The following is a 14896-nucleotide window of genomic DNA, read 5'->3' on the forward strand; positions in this document are numbered from 1 at the left end:
CCCCTAACTTTGGGAATTTGGTTTGATCTGGGGTAATCATAAAATTCTTATTTGAAGAAAAAATGTATTACTTGTGTTCTGAATGATGATAGCAATTGATGAGGTAAACTGAGGAGAAGAACAGCCTTCCAGACAAAATAAAATAACAATTTGAGAACTTCGAGGTGAAAAAAGAACATGAAATATTAGAAAAACCAAAAGAAAGCCATTAACATAGAGCATAAAGTGACAGGAAAAGGTTAGGACTGATCAGGCAAAATACCACAGACCATGTAAAGACTTAGTTCTGTATTATAAACAAACTAGAAAGCTATTAGAAAGTTTTACGCAAAGAAATAGTATTTTTTGTACACAAACCTTTGGAAGTACTGGTGGAATAAAGTGGTTTTTGTTTGTTAATTTTAAAGCATTATCTAGAAGTTAAGACGCATTGGAACTCACCTGGAAGCCATAATGAGTCTCGGGACGTTAGACGAAGATGCTGCAGACAGTCTCAACTTCACGATAAAATGGAGATTACGGTAAATCTTAGCTCCACCAGTCCAGAAACAATGTTACTGAACTGGGTTCGCTTTGGCCACGGTGCAGCAGACAAAACACTGCAACCCTTGACGTCCCAAAAGTAAGGGGCTGGAGGCATTTATGGGGTAAAGAAAAAAGAAGCAAGAAGTTCTGCAGTGTAGGGAGTGAAAGGAGCGTTCGAAGTCTCGGGAGCCTGGCGTGGAGAGCCCGGGGAGCAAAGCCAGCAAACGGAACAAGAGGAGCGAAGGAGCGAAGGAGCGAAGGAGCGAAGGAGCGAAGGAGCGAAGGAGCAAGGAGCGAAGAAGGGAAAGAGCGAGGGGAGCAGAAGGGAGCCTGCAGAGAGTCGGGAGCGCGGGCAGTGTCGGGAGCGCCCTGAGCGTGGTGAGCGCGGGGCAAGATGATTGGAGAAAGGAGTGGTAACCATGGTTGCACGCAGCCGTAACTAAGCAACAGGCCGGCGGGTCTTCGATCGTAACCAGCGTGGCTCAAACTAGGCCCAGATGACTCCAAATTTCTCGAGAACTCAGGTAAACATCTACCCCCTCCTCCCAGCTGTGTGCCTCTTGAAGGACATGCAGGACTTTTGTAGCAACAATTGAAACGACCTTGATTAATGAAGGCAGGTGAAATGGATTTGACTAATGATTACCCAGTTTCAACAATGTGAAACTCCAGGCGTGCAAGAGGGGCCACCACTGCTACAGATTTTATTTGCCACATCCTTAGAGAAGATGCAAGAGGGGCCACCACTGCTACAGATTTTATTTGTCCACATCCTTAGAGGAGCTAATGCTCAAGTGCTTAGTTTCTGCCCGTGAGTGAGTCTGTCTGAATTGTTATCAGAAAGCAATGACTTCCTTTCTGTCTTCTGATTCTCACCTGAGTGCTTCTTAGTTGAAGGCTCTAAACAAAGACAATATGTGGAAGGGGATTCTATAAAGTTTAGTTCCAGGATTCTCATGAAGGCAAATGAGAGCTCACAACAGATAATCAAGTAAAAGTTTGTTAATGTTTCTGTTTATGATCCATTCACTTAGCATGATATATTTAATTTAGTTATTACATATTTAATGCTGTTTACATTGATATCATGACCCAGAGTTTGACAAACACTGGCTTAATGAGGGAAATTATCTGATTATGCATAAACAGAATATTCATTGTGGCTTTATTTTCCATAAACTTTATTTTTAACCTTATGAAACTCTTATGAAATGAGAAAAGTCTAAGTTTCTTTGTCAAAATGTGGCCCTAAGAGCATGGTGGAAATAAAGGAGAAAAAGGGAAATGGTGGGGGAATAGAGGAAGAAAAAGGAAGAAGACAGCTGATGACCAAAAGATAAGTCTTACCCATCCTCACCCAAAGATATTTCATTTGTCTGTTTATTTTTAAATAGTTTAAGAATTGGAAAGTCCCCTATTGATAAGTCTGTGATATGAAGGAAAACACCACTCAGTCCTTTAGCAATAAAAGAAATGAGATTCATAGAATGGTTGAACTAAGAGCTCCTGAAAATGCAAACATCTCCCAGTCACATTAAAGATAGAAATTTAGCTAAGTTAAAAACTGAGGGAACTTGTTTTATAGGACTCAGCAAAGTTTCTAATATGACTCACAGTAAAAATTTTAAATAAAAGAAAACCAAAGGTCTCTACAGAAATTTTTATGATACGTTATGTAGTAAAGTCGCTAATGCAACTATAGGATAAGGATGTTTGCACTATTGGTGGTTACGAGAATTTTGTGAAGCATCTTTTTATTTTGAATTCGAAGTTAACAGGTGAGATGGCTTCAGCTTAACAAGTTTCCTGCAATGTATTTCCTCACAATCTAAAGACGGTTTTGACTTGGATAAATGTGAAAATATACTGACACCGAAAAAAACAATGGCCATTCAGGTTTAAGACAACCAAATTTAGACACTCTCACATGTTCGGGAAAGGCTATTGTTGTCTTGGGTTTGTTCCATAAACCTGTGAATAAAAGCACTTTTAATTCAGAAATAAAAACATGTTGGCCACATTTTAAAAGTGCAATAAAAAGGTAATGCTGAGTTAATTTTATAGGTGAATTTTACCAGGGAAAAAACATATTTTCCTTGACTGATTATCACTTACTCTTTGTCATTCTGTTCTTTAATGCTCTAAAGGTGATTGACCTCCAACCGGATTCGTGTTTTCATATTCCCGTAGGTTTATTTCTCTCCAGGAAATATCTACACTCCTTTCCCTGTGGCATAGCACATAAAGGATGGTAGAGAGTATATCTGTTAGTGTTTTATTCCTTTTTAAATTTATCCGCAGACATAGTAAACAAACTTATGGTTACCGGGGGAAGAGGGGATGGGTTGGGATAAATTGGGAGCTTAAGATATGCAAATATTAACTACTATATATAAAATAAACAACAAATTTCCTCTATAAAGCACAGAGAATTATATTCAATATCTTGTAGTAACCTATAATGAAAAAGAATATGAAAACAAATCTATGTATGTATATGTATGACTGAAATATTATGCTGTACCCCAGAAACTGACAAATTGTAAGCTGACTATACCTAAATTAAAAAAAAATAAAATAAATTTACCACCTAACTGAGGAAACCACCTAGGATTCCATAAAATATCAAGCTACCTCTCCTGGTTTAAATAATCAGATTAAAGTAAAAGAAGTTAAGAAATAGTTTAACATCATTTGTATTTAACATAATTTTCTATAGGGAAAACAAAGTTTTTTGTCTTAAAAAATCAAACTGTTATTTCATGTCCATGTATTTGTAACAACAGTGGATTGCTCTTAACACTTTTGATTAATAATAAGCAATCTTTACTGAGCAGTCGCTATGTTCTTGGAATTGTCATTAGTGTATTAGTTAAATTATTTCATGTAGTCATCACAAAAACCATACAAAGATTTCTATTTACAAATAATGTAACAGACATGGAGACATAAATAACCTATTAAAGTATGATGACTGTCATCTTCTCAAAAAAAAAAAAAACCAGATAACCAGGAAAACTATTGATCAATCAAATTTAGCTCTTGTTAACTTACTGATTTTAAAGGGGAAAAAACATCACACTTGGGCATTTGTAATATAATAGTTTAGGGTTGACAGATATAGCAAAGTGAAAACTGCATTTGAACTCTGTTTAGATAAATTGTTTTGCAGTCAAGTTATTTATTGGTTTAAGTGCCTTCTTAATCAAGAAATTTCTGGAAAAGATTGTCAGCCTCTATTCTCAGTCCTTATAATTAAGCTGTGTGCACAGAGCTTAACACCACATAAGAATCTTCTTGGAAATAAAAACATTAATGAAAACAATAATACTAAGGTATATACTTCAGTATTTCTGCTTTAGACATTTGAGAAGTGTTGGTACTTTGAATGACATCAACCTAAAGAGACAAAGAATATAATTGCTAAATTATGTTTCTAAAATAATTGCTTAAAAAAAAAAAGCAACTGGGTTGATGGAACAGAGGTCACAAATTACAGCTTGAATTATACTAGGAATTTTAGTAGACCAGCAGCCTGATGCTAGAGTCTAACCAATTTGTTCTTGGTCTAATAAGAGAATTTGACAAGGCACATGTTTCTGCTCCATTTACAGTATAATTTTTATAATCTATATGATATAAGTAAACATATTTTCAGCCATTTATCTTGGAGGAATTTTTCTCAGAGGAATTTAATTATGGAATCCATTGAAATTGATACTATAAAATGTTTCTTTCAAACAAATAAAGAAAATCTAAAAGATGTAAATTGTGTCTTGTAAAATATGAAACTGGCACTACCACACTTTGCTGCAAGGTAGGTTATTGCAGCCCACAATTAGATAAATATGTGCTAGTTGTCATGGACCAATCACCCTTCAAGTGCATTTAACCAGCCAAAAACCTAGCAATTCTTTGGTCTTTTGCAAATAATCAAACTCTATATTTAAGCTGACCTAGAAATATAATGTACTCTTTATTATGTAATCTACCTATGAACTAGGATAAAATAGCCTTAATCAGCTATTGGTAAAATCAAATGAATTTTAACTTTTCACCTATAGCTCAGCCCCAAGTCAAAACCTTGTGGGAGGGAACCTGACACTTCATCCCTAAATTATGTATTTTCCATCAAAGCTACAACTCTCCCTCTGAGCAGTTCCTTCTATGTGGATTTCTGTGCCATGTCTGAAAAACAGCAAATGCTCAGCCTTTTCACCTTCATTAGCCTCTGGGAATAAATCAATTACATAATGGTTGCATGGGATTTACAACATACATTGCACATAAAAGAAAAAAAAACAGTTTATTAGAAATTTCTATTCTATGAAATACTCTACTCACATGTATTCAGTGATGACTCTCTTCAGCTTTCCACAGCATCCAATTGCCTATTCTTTTCTAGCCCCCACCCCCACCCCAACCCTGCCCCAAAATCTTTCTTTTTCTATCATCTTTTGTAATCTCAACACTACCTCTCCTCCTAGGAGAAAACAAAACAAGTCAGCAAGCTAAAGTGCATCTCTTCATTTATTTATCAGCCATTTTCTCTGCTGCTTTACTGGCAGCCATCTCTCAGGCATTCAGGGTATCATTTTCTATCTTAATCACTCACTGATGAATTTCTGAAAGCAAAGGAATTCCCTCCCAAAAAGGAATTCTAGAATCCAGTTTCTAATATTGTTTACATTGTAGGGTTCAAAACACAAATTAATGCAAAAAGGTGAATTATTTGACCGGTATTACAAAAGTTTTAACCTGCTCAGAGTAACAGTTTTAGATGCAGATTAGAATGTTGCAACATAAAAAGCCTAAAAGTGCATTCTTTAGCAAAAGATATCTTGATATCTTGTCCCCGGGGGGGCCCCCACCAGCTCTAGACCTCTGCCATCAGCCATAACTAGCATATAGTTCCTTTTTCAGTCACGTCTCTAAGAGGCTCAGGTGTTTTGTGCTGGTCTTGTTACTTGAAAACTGCATTCACCTCTTTGTGGGTATCTAGCCATAGGGTGCCACCAAGTTAAGAAGCAAGAGAAGGAAGAATTTTATTACTTGCAACAAGCAAGGAGAACACAGGGATACTTCCCAAAGCAGTGTTTCTCCGAATAGCAAGATCAGGAAACCTTTGAGCTAAGATTGCATGCATGTACATGAAGGGCAGGTATTGTCTTTCAGGGTACAGAAACAGAGTCCTAGGTGTGCTTGCGCGGTGGAGAGGAGTTTTAATCACAGAGTTGGGGCAAAGGTCGTTTTAGGTTGACAGAGTCCAGGCTCTGATTGAAGTCACAAGGACCAGCAAGGGCTGGCATCATCAGCTCTCAGGTTCTCCCCAGTTAGTCTGGTGGTTGAGTGCTCAAGGGGATCCAAACCTGCAAAACAGCTCAGGAATGGGCATCAGGCTAATATTTACCTTTGAAACAGAGATAGGAAACTTTATCACTGATTTCTTGTCTCTGGTATAGTCAAGCTATTTTTCTGGCCTGGTAATAGCTGTTTGTTCTTGCATTCTTTGTTCCTTTAAAATCATTAACTACTGGGGTTTGGGGAGAGGGAGGGAGGGAGGGATGAACAGATGGAGCACAAGGGATTTTTAGGTATGATACTATAGTGGTAGCTACATGACATTACGCATTTGTCAAAGCCCATAGAATGTACAACATCAAGAGCGAACCCTAATGTAAACTATGGACTTTGGTTGATAACAACGTCCCCATGTTGGTATTGATTGTACCAAATATGCCACACTGATGAGGACGTTGAGGGTAGGGGAGTATATATGTGTGGGTGGGGAGGGCTGTGCGCAAACTCTGTCTTTTCTGCTCAGTTCTGTTGTGAACCTGAAACTGCTCTGAAAGAATAAAGTCTATTAAAAATATTAATACAATTACAAAAATAAAATATAAAAAAAATCATTAACTACTGAGGCTTATTCTTCTGTAGTTTCAACAAATCTCAGGAAGTTCTGTAAGAAATATACTTGAGCAAATATTGTGGTCAAGCATAGATCACAGAATGGCTTGGGGCCTAAAATGGCTTCTTCTATGTCAAAAAAGCTATGTCTTTTCCCTCTTTTTCCAAGGATCCCTAACCCTACCTGCCTACAGTCCCAGCCCATCAATAACCAGTGCAGTGGCTCTACCAACCCCTGTTGTTCTTACTATCATTACAAGACACCCTGAGCAATAACCATCAGAAAGCTTTTAAAGAGACAAGGTTTCTTATTTACAGGTTCTGGAAATTGTGTGGCATACCTGGGGCCACACGATGAAATCACAGAGAAAGAGAAAGAGAGAGAGAGAAAGAATGCAGGTCTGGGGTTCTGTTTTTATTTGGGGTGAATGGTGGGGTCTGGGATGTCAACTTACAGAAAAACACACAACATAAGAGTTGTGAGTTTAGGTTTTATTCAGAGTCTTCCCTAGGACTATTGCCCAGGAGACAGCCTCTTGGTAGCTCTGAGGAAATTACTCTAAAGAGGTAGAGAAACCAACGTATATATAATTTTTGGCTAGGTTATATGTGCAGTCTAGCATAGGTTTCTGTTAGCCACAAAGAACGTATATCCCAAGTTGACGATTTTAGTGCTTTTCTATGTATGGGAAGGTGCAAGAATCCAGGTTCTTAAAATTAAAAATTTTTTTCTCAGATAGGCATCTAACTATCCATATGGCCTGTTTTTTCCGAAGCACAGAGTGCTTCATCCTAGTTTTCATCCTGCACGCTTCTCAGGGTGCACTGTTGGTTAGTGACTACAATGACTAATGACGTAATCCTTGTAGAACTGGTTAGTAAGCAATGCTCTTTTTTTTCTTTGTTTTTGGTAAGAGTTTAGTGGGCTCAATTTTTACTGGTGAATTTAAATTAAGAGTGGAAATTTAAAGCTTGGAAGGAGAAAAAGAAGAGGCCCAAATAGTTCGTTCTTAAAATCAACCAGATCTCTAAAACAAAGAAGTCTGATTGTGGGGTAGGGGGAGAGTACAGGGGGCACAGCCTGGCTCTTTTTCTAGCCACGTGGTTGGCACTGTGTTTATTCAGAGAGCTGTCTTTGAAGTGAATGCCCCAGCAATCAAAGCTTAAGCCAGGTATTTGCATGAATACAGAAAAAAAGAAGTCAGTTGTTAGGGCTTACACCACACTGAGGCCAATAAATGACATAGAAACAGAATATTTTAAAATGTACATTGTGATGATTTGATACATACATATGTACACTGTCAAATGATTACACACAATCAAGTTGATTAACTCATTTATCATCTCACATGGTCACTTTTTTTGTTTTCATTTTGGTGAAAACACTTAAGATCTACTCTCTTAGCAAATTTTAACTGTAAAATACTGTTTTATTAACTAGAGTCATCATGCTGTACATTAGAGTTAACAATATGCTTTTGGACTCAGGGACTTAGGCTCATCCTCCCTACCCACCTGCTTTGTCACTTTCTCTTCCACTGACAAAATTATTTACTGTGTAATTTGGACTTTTTCCTTTATTTTGCTTTTGAAGTTTACATTTCAAACATGAATTAATCTAGTCTTTTTGATAAGCAATTCATTTGTACCTAGACTAGCCTCTCAATTTATTCCATGAAATTGATGGTTTGCTTTTGGACAATTTCCCAATAACATTCAGGGTCCCTGACGGATGCTACTCTCAGTATCTATTTCTTGCTCTGTATGTTACATAGCTTTGCGTAAGAGACCACTGACCATTCCTTCTCCTTCACAGTTCTCTCCTCTCTCTGCCCATTCTTGGTGTGCTCCTCTTCATTCTCTGCACATTCACTGGGCCATTTTGATCCCCTTTATGACTTTCAGTTCCATTTGTCTGCTAACGCCTCCCAGATGTACATCTCCAACCCTTCCAGCTTCAGCCTATATACTCAACTGTCTGCTGCAAATATCCAACTAGATTATCACAGGCATTCTTCCTTCATCAAGAGTCAGATCAGGCCTCAGCTCTCAGACAAGCCTTTATTCAACCCTGAAGCTTTGTTAACTGCCCTCCTCTGTATTCCCACTGTGTCCTACAGACACCCCTATCAAACATTTAGCGTCCTGAGTCATGATTATCTGCTTCACCTGTTAATTTTCTACTGGACTGAAAGTTCTCTGGGAACAGGAACTTCGCCTAAATGAACCTTGCATTTTCAGCACCAAATAGAATTTCTTCAAAATTTTAGGTGAAAGAAAATGAGGGATTTTTTTTTCTTTTTTAATGTTTAGGTCTTTCAACAATAGACTGATTTTCCTGAGAAGGTAATAATGTATGTTGCAATAATTTTTAAGCAACTAATTTCTTGGGAAAATGTAGACCTGGTTTATGCATCAGACTGGCAGTTGGACTATATGACCTCTAAGATCTATTCCATGCCTGAATCTATTCTTCTGTAATACTTCAAAAATAAATCACATAAGAAGGAAAAGTTAATTTTTTGGCACATTTTCTAAAATTTCCAGTTAATCATTTTGCCAATACTAAATGCATTGCTTAATTGCTCATAAATCGAATTACATTAACACTACCAAAAGCTACTTCAAATTGGCACAAATACTATTAACAGATGAAGTATCATTTAAACTAAATGCTTCATTTATTTCATTATTTTAAAGTCATCACATGAGTTTAGAATAAATGAGCACACAACTTACGACAGTTTACTTTTGGCAAGTATTTGGGTCTTCCAGGGACAGGATCTGTGTGCATTTGCTCTGAAACAATGAAGAGTAACCTCCAATTTAGCTTTATTCTTAATGATTTTTTTCTGTGTTGACAAAGAAGTATATTTGAGCTTGTTGCAAAATGAGAAAAGTGAGATGGACATAATTTCATGCTGAGGCAAAATGCAAGCTCAAATTCAATGGCTAGAATTTTTAAAAATCATGACTAGATTCCTTTGCAATGGTGCAAAACAGTCATCTTCAGAAAAAAACACATTACAAGGGAAAAAGGTATGGAAAAATGTAGGTCTTTTTGAATCAAATTTTCACAAATGCATAGTTTATATCTATTTTAAAGAAGAATAAAATAAAATCAGAAATGAAGTGAGTTGCTTCAGGTCCTAAGAAGAACATGATAGGAGTTCATGCTATTCCTTCTTGTCTTTATTAATTTCATGATTACTTCTCTTCTGCTGAATGTTTATTTCTAAAAGGGTCTTGTATTGTACAGTCCACAAAACCACAATGGAGACCACACCCTTGTGGGTTTCTGCCCTTGTGTATTCTGTGTGTGGGTTCTTGGGGAGGAAGTGATTATTATGAGGAAGAAATATTAGGTTGAGATAGCAGAGATAATAATAACCTGGGGATTAGATGAGACCCTGAGTTTGACATTTTTAAAGAAAACTCGTGTTGTTCTTAAAGGCTAGCTTCTTGTTTTCCTCTGTCCCTTCTCATCAACATAAAATATTAGTTCCAATTACAACAGTAGAAGCATTAACAGAGGGAAAAACTACCACACTAAAGACAAAGAGTAAAGGACTCGGCCCTCATAAACATTTCTAGAGCCTCAGATTTTCTCTGAGCTTAATTGCCTTGGCCAAATAGCTACTTTTATAGGCCATTTGGTACGTTTTTATGCACTTCAAGAGCAATCAGGCAATAGTGAGTTAAGATTTAATCTTTTGAAGCTTCAGAGATTTGAACTTTGTCTATGGGTGGTGGTTCTGGGAGTGACAGACAGTCCCAAGCCCAGTAAAATTCCACTTAATGAGGGTAAAAGTACCCAAACCTTCTTGTAAAGGTTCCCTCCTTTCCTCGGCATTCATCTTCCTTCGGCTTCCATCTTCTTCTTCAGTGTAGAGAATTGGGCTAATATAAAACCACAGATATCTGAGCCACAGGGAGAGAACCTTCACCAGGGATCCCAGTGGATGATTCCCAGGGACGGTAAGTTTATGGTTACAGTTCCCTTGTACGTGTGCATAGTGTATTTTCAGGTATTTTCACAAATAACATTTTCTCCATGTGCAGTTGAGCACATGAAAGTATTCTTCAGAAAAACTGTCACTGCAATAGTCAATAGTTTATCCCTGTCTGTGCACAAACACACAAATACCAGCAATTTAGGCATTCTAAACCATGTGTTTTCTCTATTTAACTGCAAGAAAGGCATATTTTCCCTATTTAATTAATCAAGCTGAGATCCATTTCAAGGGACTAAATTGTATGATCATGAGGGCTTAACAAATTATAAATCTTTCAATGGTTAAAGGCAACATTTCTCAGGCTTAACATAATGGAAGTGGGCTAATTCATTCAGAGCTTTATTCACTAGGACTGAGATACACTTGCCTCCAGGCAAGTGGCATGAATTACTCAAGACATTTTGTACAAAGAATGCACATGGTGGAACTGGAACCTCTTTCAAAATCCAACATACTGTTTTTGCTCATTCTAGGTCTTTAATAATCACTAATAGAAATTGCCATATAGGGATAAATATTGATCCTAACTTCTCAGCTGATAGGAATTAATACACTGGAGCAATATTGAGAGAAGAGTCGGTGTCATAAATGAAGCAGGTTACCCACTGAGAGACTAAAAATCTGGTTAATATATTTTAAGATTCCATTTTATTCTCCATCAAAGGAAGGTAACTCACCACTTAAATTGGCTGCAGGTCATCCCCCCCAAATTTTAGAGTGAGCCAGAATAATTCACATAATTTGGGAGTTTAAGTCTTTCTCACAGTCTCTGAAACAACCGAGACTTTGGGGTCATAATCAATTCCAATATAACCTAATTTAAATGTTTACCTCTCCAAAACATTAACTGCTGCAAAGGTTATTTGGACTGGATAATTTAATATTTTTATTTCTGACCAGTCACATGAAAACTTGAAAATGTATAACCCAAAGTAACTTACTTTATTTAGGTGCAGATATGAATCACGTGTGCAGGGAAAACAGCGAGAGCTTAATCACTGCCTAGCATCCCCATATCGATGGGACTTTATATTCTTCATAATTGCCCATCAGGAACTAAAGATGTATCTTGAATTTTCTGTTCCCTAAATTTAAATTTTTCTTATTGCACTTAATGGGAGAAATTATATTTGATCATTTGAGAATTGTTGAAAGATATTCCTATCAAATTCAAGGGCTTACTATATAGTGGGTTTTTAAAATCAATATCAATATATTCAATATTAAAATACTAGGAACAGAACATAAACTAGGTGTAAGAAGACCATGATTCATCTTAGCTCCAGCAGTCTTGAAATATGTTCCTTGGAACAAATGCTAGCTCTTCAAGAGGGTAGGAACCTGAATGCCATTTCTTTATATGTCTTTCTCTCTCATCTCTCACATTATTAAGTCCTGAAAATTCTCATTCTTTCTTTACTGAGATATAACTGACATGTAACATTGTGTAGCATATTACAAATGTGTTGATTTGTTATTTATTATTCTTTTAATGTCCATTGGAACAGGACATTAAAATGTCCCTTCTTTCATTTATGGTATTAGTAATTTCTCTCTATTCTCTCTCTCTCTCTCTCTCTTTTGTTTAGCCAGGCTAAAAGTTCATCAATTTTACTGATTTTTTTTTCAAAGAACTGGATTTTGGTATCATGATTTTCTATATTATTTTCCTTTTTTTCCAATTTCAATAATTTCTGCTCTAGAGTTTTTTTTTCCCCCTTGATTTAAATTTAATTGGTTCTTTTTTCCTCCAATTTTCTGATATAGAAACTTTGGTTATTGATTTTATTTGTATTTCATTTCTGATATGTGTATTTAAAGCTATACATTTCTTTTTCAGCACTCCTTTTACTCTAGCCCACAAATTTTGATGAATCATACTGCAATTTTATTTAGTCGAAAACATTTTTAAAAATTTCTCTTGAGACTTTTTTTATCCATAGGTTTAGGTTAGATGAGTGTTATTTATTTTCCAAATTATTTTGGGATTTCCCAGCTATATTTGTTATTGATTTTTAGTTTAATTCAACTGCAGTATGAAAACATACTTTCTTTTAAATATGTGAATGTGTATTTTATGCCCCAGAATATGTTTTACCTTGGTGAATATTTCATGCAAGCTACAGAAGAATGTATATCCTGCTTTAATTGGATGGAGTATCCTATACATCATGATTATATCAATTTGATTGTTATTGCTGGTCAGGTCATGTTTATGCTTACTGAGTTTCTACCTACTTGAGTTGACCATTAATAATAGTGGATTTGTCTGTTTTTCCTCAGAGATCTATCAGTTTTTGCCTCATGCATTTTTATACTCTGTCATTAATTGCATATATGTTATGGATTTGTATGTCTCTTTGAGAACTGTGTCCTTTAAGTAGCATCTTTCTTTATCTTTCATAATTTTACTTATTCTCAATTATGCTTTGTCTGAAATTCATATGGCTATTACATTAAATTTTGATTAAAGTTAGAATTATATGTCTTTTTCCATCCCTTTATTTTTATGTATCAAAGACTTTAAATTAGATTTCTTGCTGACAAGAAATATATTATTTTATACTTGGGCTTTTTAATGTATTCTGACAAATTTCTCTTTTAATTGATGTACTTAAGCTATTCACATTTAAGTTTATTATTACTGTGTTTGAATTAATATCATCCATGCCTTTAACTATTTTGTATTGTTGCCAGAGGCTTCTTTTTCTGCTTTCTCTGGTTTCATTGAGTATTTTACTCAATGATTTAATTTTATCTCCTCTCTTAATAATAGAATATCAATTATATTCCTTTAAAAAATAGCGGTTGCCCTAGAGTTTACCATATACATTTTAAAATAACCTAATTCCATCTTCAAAAAGTGCTGTGACACTATGTATGGTGCAGTCACCCTGTAACGGAGTATTCCCCAATCCTCCCCCTGACCCTTGTGATACTGCTGTCATTTTTTTACTTATCACTCAATAATTGTGCCCAAACTTCCCCTTGTCCTCTATGCACACTGTTTTGATTAGTTTTCAAATATCCTAAACTCTGTGACTCAGACGCTTCCACCTGATGAGCTATTTCCACTTGCTCACTCTTCTCCTCTTACTCTGGTAAAATACTCATCTTTCAGCTTTTAGCTTAACTGTCACTCCTTTCAATATCAGGAGGCTTTCCTGATCCTCCAGACTGTCATAGATCACTATTTTATATACATTCATAGTACTTTCTTACTTCTACCTTTATGATTCTTATTGAAATTATAATCAATTAAGCATTTATTCAAGGTCTATATCAAATACTAGTCTTTGATACCCATAAGAGCAGTTATTTCTCTCTTGTCACTTGTTTATCCCAGAATTGGCCTGGCACTTATTAAGTACTGAATAAATTTGTAATAAATAAATGTAGAAAGATGATTTATGACTTAAGAAATTCAAGAAATAGTATTTTCCTGGAATATATTTTGGAGTGTCTAGTATGCTAAACCTTTATTAAAGAATAAAATTGTTGGCAAATTCTTCAAATGATTTAATCAGACAAAAATCTCTTTTGAGTGACATGAGATAACAGCTGAGAGAGCACTGCTGTTGTGAAGCGTATCTTTTAAGAAATGCTCCCTTAGGCAATAAATGCTCCTGAAGCAGGTCTGAGGTAGAAATGGGCCAGCTATAGCCTGCAGACCAAATTAGGCTCATCGTATCTTTTCGTACAGCCTGTGAGTCATTTTTACATTATTTTAATGGATATTTATTTTTATTGAAGTATAGTCAGTTTATAATGTGTCACTTTCTGGTGTACAGCATAATGTTGCAGTCATATATATATATATATACATATATATATGTTTTCATATTCTTTTTCTTTATAGGTGACTGCAAGATAACTGAATATAGTTCACTGTGCTACACAGTATAAACTTGTTGTTTAGCTATGTTATGTATATATAGTAGCTAGTAGTATCTGCAAATCTTGAACTCCCAATTTATCCCTCCCCACTCACTTCCCCCACCCTGTAACCATATAGACAACATTTTTACATTTCTAAATGATAAAAAAAATTCCAAAAAAGAATATTTCATGATATGTGAAAATTATATGACATTTAAATTTCAGTGTCCACAAAAACAGACTTTGGAACACAACAGTGGCCATTCATCAGGCATTGTCTATTGCTGTTGTGTGTGTGTGTGTGTGCGCGCGCGCGTGTGTGTGTGCGCACGGGTGCACACGTGTGTGTGCGTGCTGAGACAGCTGAGTTGGGTGGCTGTGACAGAGACCATACGGTGCATAACTCTAAAATATTTATTACCTGGCCTTTCACAAAAGAAGTTTATCAACCCTGGTCTAAGCCGCCAATAAAGATCAGGTGTTTGAAGGATATTGCTCAGTTCTGATGTCACTACCATCCACCACCACCATTCCAACTAAGCATAAAAAGTACACTTGGGTGT

General features: G+C 36.0%; 1 long non-coding RNA gene across 2 annotated transcripts in view; it reads left to right on the plus strand.

The window, feature by feature from the left end:
* The first annotated feature begins 981 nt into the window (after window positions 1-981).
* LOC116282347 (uncharacterized) overlaps window positions 982-14896 on the plus strand; it is a 32712-nt gene continuing 18797 nt past the window's right edge. For both annotated transcript variants that reach the window (XR_012077398.1, XR_012077397.1), the window contains exon 1: window positions 982-1049. This is a non-coding gene — a long non-coding RNA (uncharacterized lncRNA). The remainder of the gene's footprint in view (window positions 1050-14896) is intronic.

This window comes from Vicugna pacos, chromosome 11 (genome assembly GCF_048564905.1).
Source record: "Vicugna pacos chromosome 11, VicPac4, whole genome shotgun sequence".
NCBI classification, from domain to species: domain Eukaryota; kingdom Metazoa; phylum Chordata; class Mammalia; order Artiodactyla; family Camelidae; genus Vicugna; species Vicugna pacos.